Source organism: Balaenoptera borealis, assembly GCF_965194805.1.
Source record: "Balaenoptera borealis genome assembly, chromosome: 7".
In the NCBI taxonomy this organism is placed as follows: domain Eukaryota; kingdom Metazoa; phylum Chordata; class Mammalia; order Artiodactyla; family Balaenopteridae; genus Balaenoptera; species Balaenoptera borealis.
This window is the reverse complement of record NC_138864.1, coordinates 4,214,005-4,233,876: the sequence shown is the minus strand read 5'-3', so window position 1 is coordinate 4,233,876 and position 19,872 is coordinate 4,214,005. Positions and strand designations below refer to the sequence as shown.

At 47.1% G+C, this 19,872-nt stretch overlaps 3 long non-coding RNA genes across 3 annotated transcripts in view; 1 reads left to right on the top strand and 2 right to left on the bottom strand.

Moving 5' to 3' along the window:
• The window catches only part of LOC309631590, a 39,443-nt gene that overhangs the window by 11,482 nt on the left and 8,089 nt on the right, over window positions 1-19,872 (bottom strand). The gene's annotated exons all lie outside the window — the stretch shown is intronic.
• The window catches only part of LOC309631592, a 32,440-nt gene that overhangs the window by 5,299 nt on the left and 7,269 nt on the right, over window positions 1-19,872 (bottom strand). The window lies entirely within an intron of this gene.
• Window positions 17,152-19,872, top strand: part of LOC309631589 — a 54,114-nt gene continuing 51,393 nt past the window's right edge. The window contains exon 1 of the long non-coding RNA XR_014246388.1: window positions 17,152-17,269. This is a non-coding gene — a long non-coding RNA (uncharacterized lncRNA). The remainder of the gene's footprint in view (window positions 17,270-19,872) is intronic.

Below are 19,872 nucleotides of genomic sequence, written 5' to 3'. Positions count from 1 at the left end.
CATAGGTCATTGTGATGAAAGGGGTCATGGGGCATTTTGATGAAAAGGGTCTTGGATCATTGTGATTACAGGTTTCATGGAGGATTGTGATGATAAGTGCCATTGAGCATTGTGATGACTAGGGCCATAGAGCACTGTGATGAAAGTTGGCATGCAGCATTGTGATGAAAGGGGTCATGGAAAATTGTGATGACAAAGGTCATGGAGCATTGTGAGGATAAGGAAATGGAGCATTGTGATGGCAAGGGTCATGGAGCATTTTGATGACAAGTGTCATGGAGCATTGTGAGGAAAAGGGCCATGGAGCATTGTGATGACAACAGTCATGGGGCATTGTGATGAATGTTGTCAGGGTGCATTGTGATGAAAAGTTCGTGGAGCTTTGTGATGACAAGTGCCATGGAGCACTGTGACGAAAACTGTCATGGAGAATTTTGATGACACGGACTTGGAGCATTGTGATGACAATGGTCATGGAGCATTGTGATGACAAGGGCCATGGAGCATTGTGATGATAGGGGTCACGGGGCCTTGTGATGACAGGGTGCATGGAGCATTGTGATGGCAGGGGTAATGGAACATTGTGATGAATTGGGTCATGAATTATTGTGATGACAAGGGCCATGGAGCACTGTGAAGTCAGTTGTCATGGGGCATAGTGATGTCAGGGGTAATGGAGAATTGTGATGACAAGGGCATGCAGCATTGTGATAAAAAGGGTCATGGAGCATTGCGATGACAGGGGTCATGGAGCATTGTGATGACAATGGTCATGGCACATTTTGATGAAAGGGGTCATGGAGCATTGTGATGGAAGGGTTCATGGGGTATTGTGATGACAAGGGCATGGAGCCTTGTGATGAAAATGGTCATAGAGCATTGTGATGAAAAGGGGTCATGGAGCATTGTGATGCCACTGGTCATGGAGCATTGTGATGAAAGTGATCATGGAGCAATGTGATTACAGGGTCCATGGAGCATTGTGAATACATAGGCCATGGAGTATTGTGATTACAGGGGTCAGGGAGCATTGTGATGAAAGGGGCCATGGGGCATTTTGATGACAAGGGCCATGGAGTATTGTGATGAAACGTGTCATGGAAAATTGTTATGAAAGGAGTCATGGAACATGTTGACGACAAAGGCCTGGAACATTGTGATAACAAGGGCCCTTGTGCATTGTGATGACAGGGGGCATGGAGCATTATGATGAAAGCAGTAATAGAGCATTGTGATGAAAGTGTCATGGATCATTGTGACTACAAGGATCATGGAGCATTGAGATGACAAGCGCCATGGATCATTGTGATGAAAGGAGTAATGTAGCATTGTGATGAAAGGAGTCATGGATCATTGGAATTACATCGATCATAGAGCATTGTGATGAAAAGTGCCATGGAGCATTTTGATGACAAGTGTCATGGAGCATTGTGATGACAAGGGCTATGGAGCATTGTGATGACAGGTGTCATGGAGCATTGTACTGAAAGGGGTCATGGATCATTCTGAAGACATGGATCATGGAACATTGTGATGGCAAGTGTCATGGAGCATTGTGCTGACAAGTGCCATGGAGCATTGTGAAGACAGGCGTCATGGGGAATTGTGATGACAGGTGGCATAGAGCATTGTGATGAAAGGGGTCATAGAGCACTGTGATTAAAGGGGCCATGGAGCATTGGGATGACAAAGGCCATGGAGCATTTTGATGACAAGCGTCATGGCGCATTGTGATTATAAGGGCCATGGAGCATTGTGATGACAGTGGTCATGGGGAATTGTGATAAAATGGGTCATGGATCACTGTGATTACAGGGATAATGGAGCATTGTGATGACAAGCGCCATGGATCATTTTGATGAAAGGGGTAATGGAACAGTGTAATCAAAGGTGTCATGGATCATTGTAATTACAGGGATCATGGAACATTGTGATGACAATGGTCATGGAGCATTGTGATGAAAGGGGAAATGGGGCATTGTGATGACAAGAGACATGGAACATTGTGATGAAAGGGGTCATGGACCACTGTGCTGAAAGTGGTCATGGAGCATTGTGATGCAAAGCGCCATGGAGCATTGTGATGACAGGGTTCATGGGGCATTGTGATGAAAGTGTTCGGTGAGCATTGTGATGAAACGGATCATGGAGCATTGTTATGACAAAGTTCATGAGGCATTGTGATGACAGGTGGCCATGGAGCATTGTGATGAAGGGGATCATGGAGCATTGTGATGAAAGTTGTCATGGAGCATTTTGATGACAAGGGTGTGGAGCTCTGTGATGACAAGTGCCATGGAGCATTGAGATTACAAGGCTCATGGAGCATTTGATGACAGGGGACATGGAGATTTGTGGTAACAGGTGGCATGGGCATTGTGATGACAGGGGTCATGGATCATTGTGATGACAATGGTCATGGAGCCTTGTGATGAAATGGGTCAGGGAGCATTGTGATGAAAGGGGCCATGGGGCATTTTGATGACAAGGGCCATGAAGCATTGTGATGACAGGGGGCCTGGAGCATTGGGATGAAAAGGGTCATGGAATATTGTGATGAAAGGGGTCATGGATCATTCTGATGACAGGTGTTCCAGGGAATTGTGGTGACAGGGGCCATGGAGCATTGTGTTGAAAAGTTTACTGGAGCATTGTGATTACAGGGGTCCTGGATCATTGTGATGGCAAACGCCATGGAACATAATGATGACAAGTGTCATGGAACATTGTGATGATAAGGGCCTTGAGTATTGTAAAGATAAGTGTCATGAAGCATTGTAATGGCAAGGGGCATGGAGCATTTTGATGACACGGGCATGGAGCATTGTGATGACAGGCGCCATGGAGCATTGTGATGAAAGGGGTCATGGATCATTGTGATGACAGGGGGCATGGAGCACTGTGATGAAAGAGGTTATGGAGCACTGTGATTACAGGGGTAATTGTGATACATTGTGATGAAAGGGGACATGAGACAGGGGTAATGGAGCATTCTGATGAAAGTGGTCTTGGCTCATTGTAATGACAATAGGCATGGAGCATTGTGATGACAGGGTTCATGGAGCACTGTGATCACAATGACCATGGAGAATTGTGATGACAGGTGTCATGGCTCAATGTGATGAAAGGGGTCATGAAGCAATGTGATTACAGGGGCGAAGGAGCACTGTGATGAAAAAAGCCATGGAGCCTTGTGATGACAGGTGTCATGAAGCATTGTGATGAAAAGGGTCATGGGGAATTGTAATGACAAGGGCCATGGATCATTGTGATGAATGGGGTGAGCGAGGATTCTGATGAAAGTGGTCAATGAGCATTGTGATGAAAAGGGCCATGGAGCATTGTGATGACAAGGGTCATGGAGAATTGTGATGAAAGTGGTCATGGATCACTGCGATGATAGGGATCATGGAGCATTGTGATGAAAGGTGTCAGTGAGGTTTGTGATGAATGTGCTCATTGAGCATTTTGATGAAAATCGCCGTGTAATATTGTGATGAAAAGGGTCATGGAGCATTGTGATGATACGGGCATGTAGTATTGTGATGACAAGAGTTCTGGATCATTGTGATGACAAGGGCATGGAGCATTGTGATGACAGGGGCATGGAACAATGTGATGACAAGGGACATGGAGTATTGTGATGATACTGTTAATGGAGCCTTGTGATGAGAGGGGTCATGGATCATTGTGATTACAGTGTTCATGGAGCATTGTGATGACGAGTCATGGAGCTTTGTGATTACAGGTGTCATGGAGCATTGTGATGACAAGGGGCATGGAGTATTTTGATGAAAGGCATACTGGAGCATTTTGAGGAAACGTGTAATGGATCATAGTGATTACAGCGATCATGGAGCATTGGGATGACCAGGGTCATAGAGCATTGTGATAACAGGGGTCATGGAGCATTGTTATCACAAGGACCATGTAGTATTGTGATGAAAAGAGTCATGGGGCATTGTGATGAAAGGTGTCAGTGAGCATTGTGATGAAAGTGGTCATTGAGCATTGTGATGAAAAGCGATATTGAGCATTGTGATGAAATGGGTCATGGGGAATTATAATGAAAAGGGCCATGGAGCATTTTGATGAAAGGGGTGAGCGATGATTCTGATGAACGTGGTCATTGAGCATTGTGATGAAAAGGGCCATGGAGCATTGTGATGACAAGGGTCATGGAGCATTGTGATGACACGGGCATGGAGCATTGTGATGACAAGAGTTCTGGATCATTGTGATGACAAGGACATCGAGCATTGTGATCAAACTGGGACTGGAGCATTGTGATGACAGGGTTTATGGATAATTGTGATTACAGGGTTCATGGAGAATTGTGAAGACAAGAGTCATGGAGCACTGTGATGACAGGTGTCATGGAGCCTTGTGATGGCAAGGGCCATGGAGAATTGTGACGACAGGGATCATGGGGCCTTGTGAAGACAGGGGTCATGGAGCATTCTGATGAAAGGGGTCATGGAGCACTCTGATTATAGGGGCCATGGAGCATGGTGATGACAAATGCCATGGAGCATTCTGATGACAGGGGTCAAGGAGCAATGTGATGAAATGGGTCATGGATCATTGCAATGACATGGGCTATGGGGCTTTGGGATGACAGGGGCCATGGAATATTTTGATGAAAGTGGTCAAGGAGCATTGTGATGACAGTGCTCATTGAGCATTGTGAGGAGACGGTCATGGAGCCTTGTGATTACAGGGGCCATGGAGCATTGGGATGACAAGGGGCATGGAGTATTTTGATGAAAGGCATACTGGAGCATTTTGAGGAAAGGTGTCATGGATCATAGTGATTACAGTGATCATGGAGCATTGGGATGACCAGGGTCATGGAGCATTGTGATAACAGAGGTCATGGAGCATTGTTATCACAAGGACCATGTAGTATTGTGATGACAAGTGTCAGGGCGCATTGTGATGTCAGGGGCATGGAGATGGAGCATTGTGATGAAAGGTGTCATGGAGCACTGTGATTACTGGGGCCATGGATCATTGTGATGACAGGTGTCATGGAGCATTGTGATGAAAAGGATCATAGGGAATTGTAATGACAAGGGCTATGGAGCATTGTGATGAAAGGGGTCAGCGAGGATTCTGATGAAAGTGGTCATTGAGCATTGTGATGACAAGTGTCATGGAACATTTTGATGACAAATGTTATGGAGCCTTGTGTTGACAAAAGCCATGGAGCATTGTGATGACAGGGGTCATGGAGCATTGTGATGATAGGGCCATGGAGAATTGTAATGACAATGGTCATGGAGCAATTGGGTGAAAGGGATCATGAGACATTGTGATGACAAGCTCCATGGAACATACTGATGACAATGGCACTGGAGCATTCTGATGACACAGGCATGGAGCATTGTGATGATAAGAGTTCGGGAACATTGCCATGACAAAGGCATGGAGCATTGTGATTTCAGGGTCCAAGGAGCATGGTGATGAAAAAAGCCATGGTGCATTGTGTTGACAGGTGTCATGGAGCATTGTGATGACAAGGGCATGGAGCATTGTGATGACAAATGGCATGGAGGATTGTGAGGACAAAGGGCATGGATCCTTGTGATGAATGGGGTATGGAAGATTCGGACTACAGGGATTGTGGAGCAATGTGATGACAGGGTTCATGGAGCATTGTGATGACAAGGGCAGGGAAAATGGTGATGACAGGGGTCATGGAGCATTGTGATGACAGGTGTCAAGGAGCATTGTGATGTATGTGGTCATGGATCATTGTGCTGACAAGTGACCTGGAACATTGTGATGACACGGTTCATGGAGCATTGTGATGACAAGGAACATGGCCAGTTGTGATGACAGGTGTCATGGGACATTGTGATGACAGTGGTCATCTAGAACTGTGATGGAAAGTATCCTGGAGCATTGTGATGACAGGAATCATGGAGCAATGTGATGAAAGTGGTCATCATGGATCATTGTGATGACAAGTGTACTGGATTATTGCGATGACATGTCATCCTGGAGCATTGTTATGAACAAGGCTATGGAGCATTGTAATTACAGGGGCCATTGAGCCTTGTGATGACATGGGTAGGGAACATTGTGATGACAGGGGTCATGGAGCATTGTAATGAGAGGGGCCTTGGAGCATTGTGATAACTGGCGTCATGTGGCATTGTGATGACAGATGTCATGGGGCACTGTGATGACAGTGGTCATCTAAAATTGTGATGAAAGGTATCCTGGAGCACTGTGATGACAGGGGCCATGAAGCATTGTGATGACACGGACATGGAGCATTATTATGAGAAGAGATCTGGAGCATTGTGATGACAAGGGCATGGAGCATTGTGTTTACAGGGGCCATGGAGGATTGTGATGACAATGGCATGGAGCATTGTGATGACAAGGGTTATCGAGCATTGTGATGAGAGGGGTCATGGAGCAGTGTTATGACAAAGGCCATGGAGAATTGTGATGACAGGGATCAAGGGGAATTGTGATGACAGCAAGCTAGCAGCATTGTGAGGAAAATGGTCCTGGAGCATTGTGATGACAGTGATCACAATGAATTGTGATGACAGGGATCATGCAGCATTGTGATGACAAGCGTCATGGAACATTGTGATGAAAGTGGTCATGGATCATTGTGATGAAAGGTTCATGGGGCATTGTGATGACAGCGGTCAGGAAGCATTGTGATGAAAGGGGTCATGGGACATTTTGACAACAAAGGCCATGGAGCCTTTTGATGAAACGGTTCATGGAGCATTGTGTTGATAAGGGCGTGGAGCATTGTGATGAGAGTGGTCACGGAACATTGTGACGATAAGGGCATGGAGCCTAGTTAGGGACAGTCTAGCGGCCTTGGGACTTAATTCAGTGCATGAGGTAGGCACAGCATAAGGTCTTTAGTTAGCATAAGAGGTAGGACAATAGTTCGGGACATGGTTAGGGTAAAGGATAAGAATCGTGTCAGGAAATGACCTAAGGATAGTGTGAAGACATTTGTTACTAAGAATATCAGGGCCTTATTCAGAACCAGTGTTAGGGCTTCAGGTAGGGACAGCATCAGGGCCTGACTTAGGGAGAGCGACAGGGCCTGAGTGAGGCCTAGCATCAGACCCTTAGCTGGGGACACTGTCAGGGCATGACTTAGGAGCAGCATCAGGGCCTTTGTTGGATCAGCTTTAGGCTCTTAGTTAAAGACATGACCAGAGCCCTAGTTAGTCACAGCGTCAAGGCCTCAGTTAGGGAAAGCTTCAGGGCCTGAGTTACAGACAGCTTCAGGTCTTCACTTAGGGACAGCGACAGGGCTTTCTTAGGGACGGTGTCAGGACCTTGGTTAGAAATGAGTCAGGATATTAGCTCAGGAGAGTGTCAGGATTTTAGTTATTGCTGGCAGCAAGGCCTATATTAGGGACAGATTCCGGGCCTTTGTTAGAGACAGTGTCATGGCCTTAGTTAGGAGTAGTCAAGGCCTTAGTTAGGGAGAACATTAGGGTTTCACTTAGCATAAGATGCAGGAGATTACCACGGGACAGAGTCAGGTTCCAGGCCAGAGATAGTGAAAGGAAATGACCAAGGGATAACGAGAAGACCTTAGTTATTGAGAGCATCAGGGCCTTAGTTAGCAGCAGCGTGAGCGCCTTAATCAGGACCAGCGCCAGGGCTTGATGTACGGACAGTGTCAGAGCCTAACTAAGATACAGCAACAGGGCCTAAATGAGGCCTATCTTTAGGGCCTGAGTAAGGGACAGTATCAGGGCATGACTTAGGAGCAGCATAAAGGCCTCTGTAGGATCAGCATTAGTGTCTACATTAAAGATATTATCAGGGCCTCTGTTAGGGACAGCCTCAAGGTCTCACTTAGGGACAGCGTCAGGGCTTACTTTGGGAAAGTTTCAGGACCTTGGTAAGACATGGGTCAGGATATTAGCTCAGGATAATATCAGGTGTTCAGATATTGATGGCATCAGGTCCTTAGTTAGAGGCAGTGTCAGGGCCTAAGTTAGGACTAGCATCAGAGCCTTTGTTAGGTACAGTGTCAGTGACTGAATTAGGTGTAGTGTCAGGACCTTAGTTAGGGACAGTGTCAGGGCCTGCGTTAGGACGAGCCTGCAGGCCTCAGTTAGGGACAGGTTCACGGCCTCGGACCCAAATTCAGGGCGTTATTTAGGGACAGAATTAGGGATTTAGCTAGCATAAGAGGATCTACAGCTGAAAGCAACCTGAACACCACCACAAGCAGATGCAGAAGTGAACCATGCACGCTCCTGTGAAAGAATATTCCACAGCAGTTGAGTACATTTTGTTTAAAGTTAGTAACACTATAAAAATTAGGTTTTGAAGAAAACTATATTCAGAAGATGAAAGAATCTCGTTCTAAAGAATCTCTTTAGCTAATCTCGACATTAGCTAAAGAGAATGTTAGGTTAAGGTCTAGGGATAGTGTCAGGAAATGACCTAGGGATAGTGTCAAGACCTTAGTTACTTAGAGCATCAGGGCCTAATTTAGGACCAGTGAGTGTCAGGGCTTTGGGTAGGGACAGCGTCAGAGCCTGACTTAGAGAGAGCAACAGGGCCTGAGTGAGGCCTAGCGTCAGCGTCTTAGCTAGGGACAGTGTCAGGGCATGACTTAGGAGCAGCATAAGAGCCACGGTAGGATCAGCCTCAGGGGCTATGTTAAAGATATTTTCGGGGACTCTGTTAAGGACAGCCTAAAGGCCTCACTTAGGGACAGCATCAGGTCTTCCTTAGGGACAGTTTCAGGGCCTTGGTAAGAGATGGGTCAAGAAATTAGCTCAGGATAGTGTCAGGACTTTAGATATTGACGGCAGCAGGGCCTTAGTTAGGGACAGTGTCAGGCCCTGACTTAGGATGAACATCGAGGCCCTAGGTAGGGACAGGGTCACAGCCTCGAGACTAATTTCAGGGCCTTAGTTAAGGACAGCAGCAGTGCTTTAGTTAGCATAAGAGGCACGACATTTGCTAGGGACAGGGTCAGGTTATGGTTTAAAGATAGTGTCAGGAAAGGACTGAGGCATAGTGTCAAAACCTTAGTGAGAGTATCAGGTCCTTATTTAGAACCAGTGTCAGGTCTTCAGGTGTGGACAGCATCAGAGTCTGACTTAGGGAGAGTGACAGGGCCTGAGTGAGGCATAGCGTCAGGCCCTTAGCTGAGGACACTGTCAGGGCATGACTTTGGAACAGCATCAGTGTCTCTGTTGGATCAGCCTTAGCGTCTTAGTTACAGACATGATCAGGGCCTGAGTTAGTCACAGCATCAAGGTCTCAGTTAGGGAAAACTTCAGGGCCTGAGTTAGGGACAGCCTCAGTTCTTAACTTAGGGAGAGCGACAGGGCTTTCTTAGGGACAGTGTCAGGACCTTGGTTAGAAATATGTCAGCATATTAACTCAGGCTAGTGTCCAGTTTTTAGTTATTGCTGACAGCAGGGCCTATATTAGGGGCAAATTCGGGGCCTTACTTAGAGACAGTGTCAGGGCCTGAGTTAGAACTAGCATCAGAGCCTTTGTAAAGGACAGTGTCAGCGCCTCAGTTAGGATGAGCCTCCAAGCCTCAGTTAGGGACAGGTTGACGGCCTCGGGACTAATTTCAGGCTCTTAGTTAGAGACAGCATCAGGGATTTAGTTAGCATAAATGGCTCGACAATAGCTAAAGACAAGTTTAGGTTAAGATCAAGGAATAGTGTCAGGAAATGACCTAGGGATAGTGTCAAGACCACAGCTAATTAGAGCATCAGTGCCTAATTTAGGCCCAGTGATCAGGGCTTCAGGTAGGGACAGCGTCAGAGCATGATATAGGATCAGCATAAGGGTCTCTGTAGGATCAGCATTAGGGTCTTAGTTAAAGTCATTATCAGGACCTCTGTGAGGGACAGCCTCAGGGCCTCACTTAGGGACAGTGTCAGGGCTAACTTTGGGAGAGATTCAGGACCTTGGTAAGACATGGGTCAGGATATTAGCTCAGGATAATGTCAGGACTTTAGATATTGATGGTAGCAGGGCCTAAGTTAGGGAACGTGTCAAGTTGTTAGGAGTAGCGGGTCTTTGATAGGTCCAATGTCAGGTCCTCAATTAGCAATAGTGTTAGGGCCTTAGTTAGGAACAGTGTCAGGCCCGGATGTAGGAAGAGGATCTAGGCCTTAGTTCGGGACAGTTTCACGGTCTTGGGACTAAATTCAGTGCCTGAGGTAGGCACAGCCTAAGGGCTTCAGTTAGTATAAGAGGCAGGACATTAGCTAGTGACAGTGTCAGTTTAACATCTAGGGATAGTGTCAGGAAATGACCTAAGGATAGTGTGAAGACCTTTGTTACGGAGACTCTCAGGGCCTTATTCAGAACCAGTGTTAGGGCTTCAGGTAGGGACAGCATCAGAGCCTGACTTAGGGAGAGTGATAGGGTCCAAGTGAGGCCTAGCATCAGACCCTTAGCTGGGGACACTGTCAGGGCATGTCTTAGGAGCAGCATCAGGGCCTCTGTTGGATCAGCCTTAGGATCTTAGTTAAAGACATGATCAGGGTCTGAGTTAGTCACAGCATCAAGATCTGAGTTAATCAGGGAAAACTTCAGGTCCTCACTTAGGGACAGTGTCAGGGCTTACTTTGGGACAGTTTCAGGACCTTGGTAAGACATGGGTCAGGATATTAGCTCCGGATAATGTCAGGACTTTAGATATTGATGGCAGCAGCCCTTAGTTAGAGACAGTGTCAGGCCCTGAGTTACGACTAGCATCAGAGCCTTTGTTAGGTACAATGTACAGGACTGAGTTAGGAGTAGAGTCAGGGCCTTAGTTACTGACAGTGTCAGGGCCTGACTTAGGGAGAGCGACAGGGCCTGAGGGAGGCCTAGCTTCAGGCCCTTAGCTGGGCACACTGTCAGGGCATGACTTTGGAGCAGCAGCAGCGTCTTTGCTGGATCAGCATTAAGGACTTCGTTAAATACATGATCAGGGCTTGAGTTAGTCACAGCTTCAAGGCTTCAGTTAAGGAAAGCTTCAGGGCCTGAGTTAGGGACAGCCTCAGGTCTTCACTTAGGGGCAGCGTCAGGGCTTACTTTGGGACAGTCTCAGGACCTTGGAAAACATAGGTCAGGATATTAGCTCAGGATAATGTCAGGACTTTAGATACTGATGGAAGCAGGGCCTTAGTTACAGACAGTTTCAGGGCCTGAGTTAGGCCTAGCATCAGAGACTTTGTTAGGTACAGTGTAAAGGACTGAGTTAGGAGTAGTGTCAGGGCCTTGCTTAGGGACAGTGTCAGGGTCTGAGTTAGGTGTACTGTCAGAGACTTAGTTAGGGACAGTGCTAGGGCCTGAGTTAGGATTAGTGTCACGGCCTTATTTAGCACCAATTTCAAGGCCTTAGTTTGGACTAGCATCAGAGCCATTGTTAGGAATCGTATGAGGGCCTGAGTTAGGCATACTGTCAGGGCCTTAGTTAGGGACAGTGTTAGGGCCTGAGTTAGGATTAGTGTCAAAGCCTAATTTAGGACCAATTTTAAGGCTTTAGTTTGGACTAGCAACAGAGCCTTTGTTAGGTATCATGTCGGGCCTAAGTTAGGTGTATTGTCAGGGCCATTGTTAGGGACAGTATCAGGGCCTGACTTAGGAGAGGTTCAGGGCCTTAGCCAGGGAAAGTGTCAGGGCCTTAGTTAGGGACATTGTCAGGGCCTGAATTGGCAGTAGTGTCAAAAGTCCTTAGTGAGGAGATTAAGGAGTAATTCAGGTCTCAGGCCCTGACACTGTCCTTAACTAAGGTCGTGACACTACTCATAACACAGGCCCTGATCTGATTCCTATCATAGGCCCTGATGCAGGTCTTAAGTAAAGCCCTGACACTGGCCCTAACTAAAGCTGTGACACTACTCTTAACTCAGGCCCTGACACTGTCCCTAACAAAGCCTCTGACAGTACTCCTAACTCAGGCACTGACACTCTCCATACAACGGCCTTGACACAATATTTAACTCAGACCCTGACACTATCCTTAACTAAGACCCTGACACTACTGCCAAAACAGGCACTGACACTGTCCCTAACTAGGCTGTGACACTACTCCCAAGAGAGGCACTGACACTGCTCTACGGCCCACATTCTACTTCAAACTCAGACACTGACACTGTCCCTAGCTGAGGCCGTGACACTACTCCCAAATCAGGAACTGACACGATCGTTAACTAGGGCCTTGACACTACTCCGAACTCAGGCACTGATATTGTCCGTAACTAAGGCTGTGACCCTACTCCTAACTCAGGCCCTGACACTGTCCCCAACTAAGGCCATGACACTACTGCCAACTCATCCACTGACATTGTCCATAACAAAGGTCCTGACAATACTCCCAACTCAGGCACTGACACTGTCGCTAAATAAGGCACTGACACTTCTCCCAACTCAGGCATTGCCACTCTCCCTAACTAAGACCCTGATACCACTCCCAACTCAGGAAAAGAAACTGTCCCTTACTAATGCCCTGACACTAATCCCACCCCAGTCCCTCAAACTGTCCCTAACTAAGGCAGTGAAAATAATCCCAACATAGGCACTGACACTGTCCCTAAATAGGCCCTGATACTACTCCCACCTCAGGCACTGACACTGTCGCTAACATAGTCCCTAACACTACTCACAACACAGGCCCTGACACTGTCCCTAAATACTGCTCTCACACTAATCCTAAATCAGGCCCTAACACTATTCCTAACACTGTCACTGACACTTTCCCTAACTAAGGCCCTGGGAATACTCCTAACTCAGAGCCTGACACTGTCCCTAACTAAGTCCCTGACACTACTCCTAACTCATGCACTGACACTGTCCATAACATAAGCCGTGACACTACTCCTAACTCAGGCACTGACACTCTCCCTAACTAGGACCCTGAGACTACTCTAAACTCAGGCCCTGAAACTGTCCCTAACAAAGACACTGACACTAGTCCCAAATCTGGCACTGATACTCTCCCTAACTAAGGCCTTAATACTACTCTTAGCTAAGGACCTGACAATGTCCCTAACCAAGGCCCTGACACTACTCCCAACATACGCACTGACACGGTCCCTAAAAAGCCACTGGCACTACTCCAAACTCAAGCAGTGAAACTGTTCCTAACTAAAGCCCTGACTCTCTTCCCAACTCAGGCTCTGACGCTGTCCCTAACTAAGCCTCAGACACTACTCCCAACTCAGGCACTGACACTGTCCCTAACAAAGACCCTGACACTACTCCCAACTAAACCACTGACACTGTCCCTACCTATGGCCCTGACACTACTCCTAACTCGGGTACTGATACAGCCCCTTACTAAAGTCCTGACACTACTCCCAAATCAGGCACTGACATTGTTCCTAACAAAGGCCCTGACACTACTCCTAACATAGGCACTGAGACTGCCCCTAAATACGCCCTGACAGTACTCCCAACTCAGGCACTGACACTGTCCCTAACTAAGGCCCTGTCACGACTCTCAACTCAGGCACTAACACTGTCCCTAACTAAGGCCTTGACACTACTCTTAACTCAGGCCCTGACACTGTCCCTAACAAAGACCCTGACACTATTCCCAACTCAGGCACTGACACTTTCCCTTACTAATGTCCTGACACTACTCCCAACACAGGCACTGACATTGTTCCTAACAAAGGCATTGACACTACTCCCAACATAGGCAATGAAACTGCCCCTAAAAACGCCCTGACAGTACTCCCAACTCATGCACTGACACTTTCCCTTACTAAAGCCCAAAACTACTCCTAACTCATGCCCTGACATTGTCCCCAACTAAGGCCCTGACACTACTCCCATCTCAGGCACTGATACTGTGCCTAACTAAGGCTCTGACACTACTCCCAACTCAGGCACTGACACTGTCCCTAACCACGGCCCTGATATTACTCCCACCTCAGACACGGAAACAGTCCCTAAATAAGGACCTGACACTACTCCTAACTCAGACCCTGACACTATAACTAAGAAAGGCCCTCACACTACTCCTAACTCAGGCACTGACACGCTCCCTAACTAAGGCCCTGAGACTACTCCTACCTCAGGCCCTGACACTGTCCATAACTAAGGCCTTGATACTACTGCCAACTCAGGCTCTGACACTGTCCCTAAAAACGACCCTGACACTACTCCCAACTCAGCCACTGACATTGTCCCTAAGTACGGCCCTGACAGTACTGCCAACTCAGCCACTGATATTGTCCCTAACTAAGGCCCTGACACTATTCCCAACTCAGGCACTGACACTGTCCCTAAATAAGGCCATGACACTTCTCCCAACTCAGGCACTGACACTGTCTCTAACTAGGACCCTGATACTACTCCCACCTCAGGCACTGACACTGTCCCTTACTAAGGCAGTGAAAATACTCCCAACATAGGCACAGACACTGTCCCTAACTAGGCCCTGACATTACTCCCTACTCAGGCACTGACACTGTCGCTAACGTAGTCCCTAACACTACTCACAATACAGGCTCTGACACTGTCCCTAAATACCGCTCTCACACTACTCCTAAAAGAGTCCCTAACACTATTCCTAACACAGTCACTGACACTTTCCCTAACTAAGGCCCTGAGAATACTCAGGCCCTCACTCTGTCCCTAACTAAGACCCTGACACTACTCCTAACTCAGGCCCTGACACGATAACTAAGAAGGGCCCTCACACTACTCCTAACTCAGGCACTGACACTGTCCATAACTTAGGTCCTGACAGTACTGCAAACTCAGGCACTGACACTCTCCCTAACTAAGGCCTTAACACTACTCTTAGCTAAGGCCCTGACACTGTCCCTAACAAAGACCCTGACACTACTCCCAACTCCGGCAGTGACGCTGTCCCTAACTAAAGCCTTGACACTACTCCCAACTCAGGTAATGACACTATCCCTAACAACTAAGGCCCTATCACTACTGCCAACACAGGCACTGACACTGTCCCTAACTAAGGCCTTGAAACTACTCCTAACTCAGTCCTGACACTGTCCATAACTTAGGCCCTGACACTACTCCTAATTCAGGCACTGACACTCTCCCTAACTAAGGCCCTTATACTACTCCCAACTCAGGCTCTGACACTGTCCCTAACTATGGCCCTGACACTACTCCCAACTCAGGCTGTGACAGTGTCCCTAACTGAGGCAATGATACTACTCCCAACTCAGGCACTAAAGCTCTGGATCATTGTGACGACAAGCACCATGGAGCATTGTGGTGACAAGGGTCATGGAGAATTGTGATGACAAGGGCATGGAGCATTGTGATGACAAGGGCCATAGAACATTGTGATGAAAGGGGTCATGGAGCATTGTGATGAAAAGCGCCACGGAGCATTGTGATGACAGGTTCATGGGGCATTGTGATGAGAGGTGTCATGGAGCATTGTGATGAAAGGGGTCATGGAACACTGTGATTAAAGGGGCCATGGAGCATTGGGATGACAAGTGTCATGGAGCATTGTGATTATAAGGGCCATGAGTCATTGTGATGACAGGGTTCATGGGGCATTGTGATGAAATGGGTCATGGATCATTGTGATGACAGGGTTCATGGGGCATTGTGATGAAATGGGTCATGGATCATTGTGATTACAGGGATAATGGAGCATTCTGATGAGCAGCGCCATGTATCATTTTGATGAAAGGGGTAATGGAACATTGTAATCAAAGGAGTCATGGATCATTGTGATTACAGGGATCACGGAGCATTGTTATCACAAGCTCCAAGGAGCATTGTGACTACAAGGGCCATGGAGCATCGTGATGAGAGGGGTCATGGAGAATTTTAATGACAAGTGTCCTGGAGCATTGTGATGACAGGGGTCATGGGGCATTGTGATGAATATTGTATTGGAGCATTGTGATGACAAGGACGTGGAGCTGTGTGATGACAAGGGCCTTGGAGCATTGAGATTACAAGGGTCATGTAGCATTTTGATGACAGGGGTCTTGGAGCATTGTCATGCCAAGGGTCATGGAGCATTGTGATGACAGTCCACATGGATCATTGTGATCAATGGGGTAATGGAGCATTGTGATGAAAGGGGTCATGGATCATTGTGATTGCAGGGATCAAGGATCATTGTCATGACAAGCGCCATGGATCATTGTGATGAAAGTGGTAATGGAGCACTGTGATGAAAGGGGTCATGGATCATTGTGATTACAGGGATCATGGAGCATTGTTATGACAAGGGCCATGGACCATTGCAATGACCGGGATTATAGAGCATTGTAATGACAGGGGCCATGGAGCATTGCAATGACAGGGGTCATGGAGCATTGTGCTGATAAGGGCATGGAGACTTGTGATGACAATGATCATGGAGCATTGTGATGAAAGGGGTCAGGTAGCATTGTGATGAAAGTAATCATGGGGCATTGTGATTACAGGGTTCACGGAGGATTGTGATGACAAGCTCCATGGAGCATTGTGATGACAAGGGCCATGTAGCATTGAGATGAAAGTGGTCATGGAGAATTGTCATGAAAGGGGTCATGGAGCATTGTGATGACAACGGCATGGAGCATTGTGAGACAAGTGTCAGGGAGCTTTGTGATGAGAGGGGGCTTGGAGCATTGTGATGACAAGGGCATGGAGCATTGTGAGACAAGTGTCAAGGAGAATTGTGATGAAAGGGGTCGTGGAGCACTGTGATTACTGGGGACATGGAGCATTGTAATAACAAAGCCCAAGGAGCATTGTGATGACAGGGGTCATGGAGCATTGTGATGAGAGGGGTCATGGTGCATTTTGAGGAAAGGTGTCATGGGACATTGTGATGACAAGGTTTCTGAAGCACTGTGATGACAAGGACATGGAGCATAGTGATGACATGGGTCATCGAGTATTGTGATGACAGGGGTCAAGGAGCATTGTGTTGACATGGGCATGGAGCATTGTGATGAGAAGAGATCTGGAGCATTGTGATACAAGGGCATGGAGCATTTTGATGAAAGGGGTACTGGAGCATTGTGAGGAAATGGTCATGGATCATTGTGATAACAGGTGTCATGGGGCATTGTGAGGACAGGGGGCATGGGGCATTGTGATGACAGGGTGCACGGAGCACTGTGATGAAAGATGTCCTGGAGCATTGTGATGAAAAGCACCATGGAACATTGTGATGACAAAAGTCATGGAGAATTGTGATTATAAGGGTCATGGATTATTGTGGTGACATGTGTCATGGAGCATTGTGAAGACATGGTCATGGAACATTGTGATGACAGGAATTCTAGAGCATTGTGACGAAAAGGTCATGGAGCATTGTGATTACAGGGGACATGGAGCATTATGATGACACGGGAAGGGAACATTGTGATGACAAGTATCATGGAGGATTGTGGTGATAAGGGCATGGAGCTTTAAGATGCCATGCGCCATGGAGCATTTTGTTGACAAGTGTCATGGAGCATTGTGATGAAAGTGGTCCAGGAGCATTTTGATGAAATGTGTCATGGAGCTTTAAGATGCCATGCGCCATGGAGCATTTTGTTGACAAGTGTCATGGAGCATTGTGATGAAAGTGGTCCAGGAGCATTTTGATGAAATGTGTCATGGAGCGTTTTGATGAAAGGGGTCATGGATTATTGTGATTACAAGGATCATGGAGCATTGTGATGAGAAGTGCCATGGATCATTGTGATGAAAAGGGTCATTGAGCACTGTGATTAAAGGGGCATTGGAGCATTGGGATGACAAAGGCCATGGATCATTGTGATGACAAGTGTCATGGAGCATTGTGATTATAAGGGCCATGGAGCATTGTGATGAAATGGGTAATGGAACATTGTAATCAAAAGAGTCATGGATCATTCTGATTACAGGGATCACAGAGCATTGTTATCACAAGCTCCAAGGAGCATTGTCATTACAAGGACCATGGAACATCATGATGAGATGGTTCATGGAGTATTGTGATGACAGGGTTCCTGGAGCATTGTTATGACAGGGGTCATGGGGCACTGTGATGAAAGTGTTCAGGGAGGCTTGTGATGACACGGATCATGAAGCATTGTTAGGAAAAGGTTCATGGAGCATTGTGATGAGAGGGGGCCATGGAGCATTGTGATGAAGGGGATCATGGAACATTGTGATGAAAGTTGTCATGGAGCATTGTGATGACAAGGGCGTGGAGCTGTGTGATGACAAGGGCCATGGAGCATTGAGATTACAAGTGTCATGGAGCATTTTGATGACAGGGGTCATGGAGCATTGTGATGCCAAGGGTCATGGAACATTGTGATGACAGGGGACATGGAGCATTGTGGTGACAGGGTGCATGGGCATTGTGATGAAAGGGGTCATGGATCATCGTGATTACAGGGATCATGGAGCATTGTTATGACAATGGTCAAGTAGCATTATGATGAAATGGTTCAGGGAACATTGTGATGAAAGGGGCCAAGGGGCATTTTGATGACAGGGGTCCTGGAGCATTGGGATGACAGGGGTCGTGGAGTATTGTGATGAAAGGGGTCACGGATCATTCTGATCACAGGGGTTACAAGGCATTGTGGTGACAGGGGTCATGGAGCATTGTGATGAAATGTGTACTGGAGCACTGTGATTACAGGGGTTCTGGATCATTGTGATGACAAACGCCATGGAATATTATGATGACAAGAGTTATGGAGCATTGTGATACAATGGCCTGGAGTATTGTAAAGATAAGTGTCATGGAGCATTGTAATGGCATGGGCCATGGGGCATTGTGATGACAGAGGGCATGGAGCATTGTGATGACAAGGTCATGGAGCCTTGTGATGACAGGGGTTATGGGGCATTGTGATTAAATGGGTCATGGGGTATTGTGATGAAAGGGGTCATGGGGCATTTTGATGAAAGTGGTCATGGATCATTGTGATTACAGTGTTCATGGAGGATTGTGGTGATAAGGGCGTGGAGCATTGCGATGACATGGGTCATGGAGCACTCTGATGAAAAGGGTGAGGGAGCATTGTGATGAAAGTGGTCAGGGAGCACTGAGATGAAAGGGGTCACGGAGCATTGTGATGAAACGGGTCATGGAGCACTGTGATTACAGGGGCCTTGGAGCATTGTGATGACAAAAGCCATGGAATATTGTGATGACAGGGGCCATGGAGCATTGTGATGACAAGGGTCATGGAGCTTTTTTATGACAGGGGGCATGGAGCATTGTGTCGTCACCGGCATGTAGCATTTTAGACAAGGGTCATGGAGCATTGTGATGAAATGGTTCATGGGGCACTGTGATGAAAGTGATCATGGGGCATTGTGATGAAAGTGGTCATGGAGCATTGTGATGAATGTGGTCATGGAGCATTGTGATGACATGCCTCATGGAGCATTTTGATTACTGTGGAGCATTAAGCACATTGGTCCATTACCCCTTTCATCAGAATGTTCCATGGCTCTTGTCTTCACAATACCCCATGGCCCCTTTCATCACAATGCTCCCTGACGTCTTTCATCACAATGCTCCATGAACATTGTCTGCACAATGTTCCATGATCCCTGCAATCACAATGATCCATGACCCCTTTAATCAAAATGCTCCATGGCCTTTGTCATCACAATGCTACATGCCCTTTTCATCAGAGTGCTCCATGGCCCCTGTAATCACAGAGCTCCATGACCCTTTTCATCACAATACTCCATAGCGTTTTTCATCACAATGCTCCATGACCACTTTCATCACAATGCTCCATGACCACTTTCATCACAATGCCCCATGACCCCTGTAATCAAAATGTTCCTTGACCCCTTTCATCACAAAGTTACAGTACCCCTTTCATCACAATGCTCCATGCCGCCTGTCACCACAATGCTCCATTACCCCTGTCATCACAATGCTCCATGGTCCTTGTCATGACA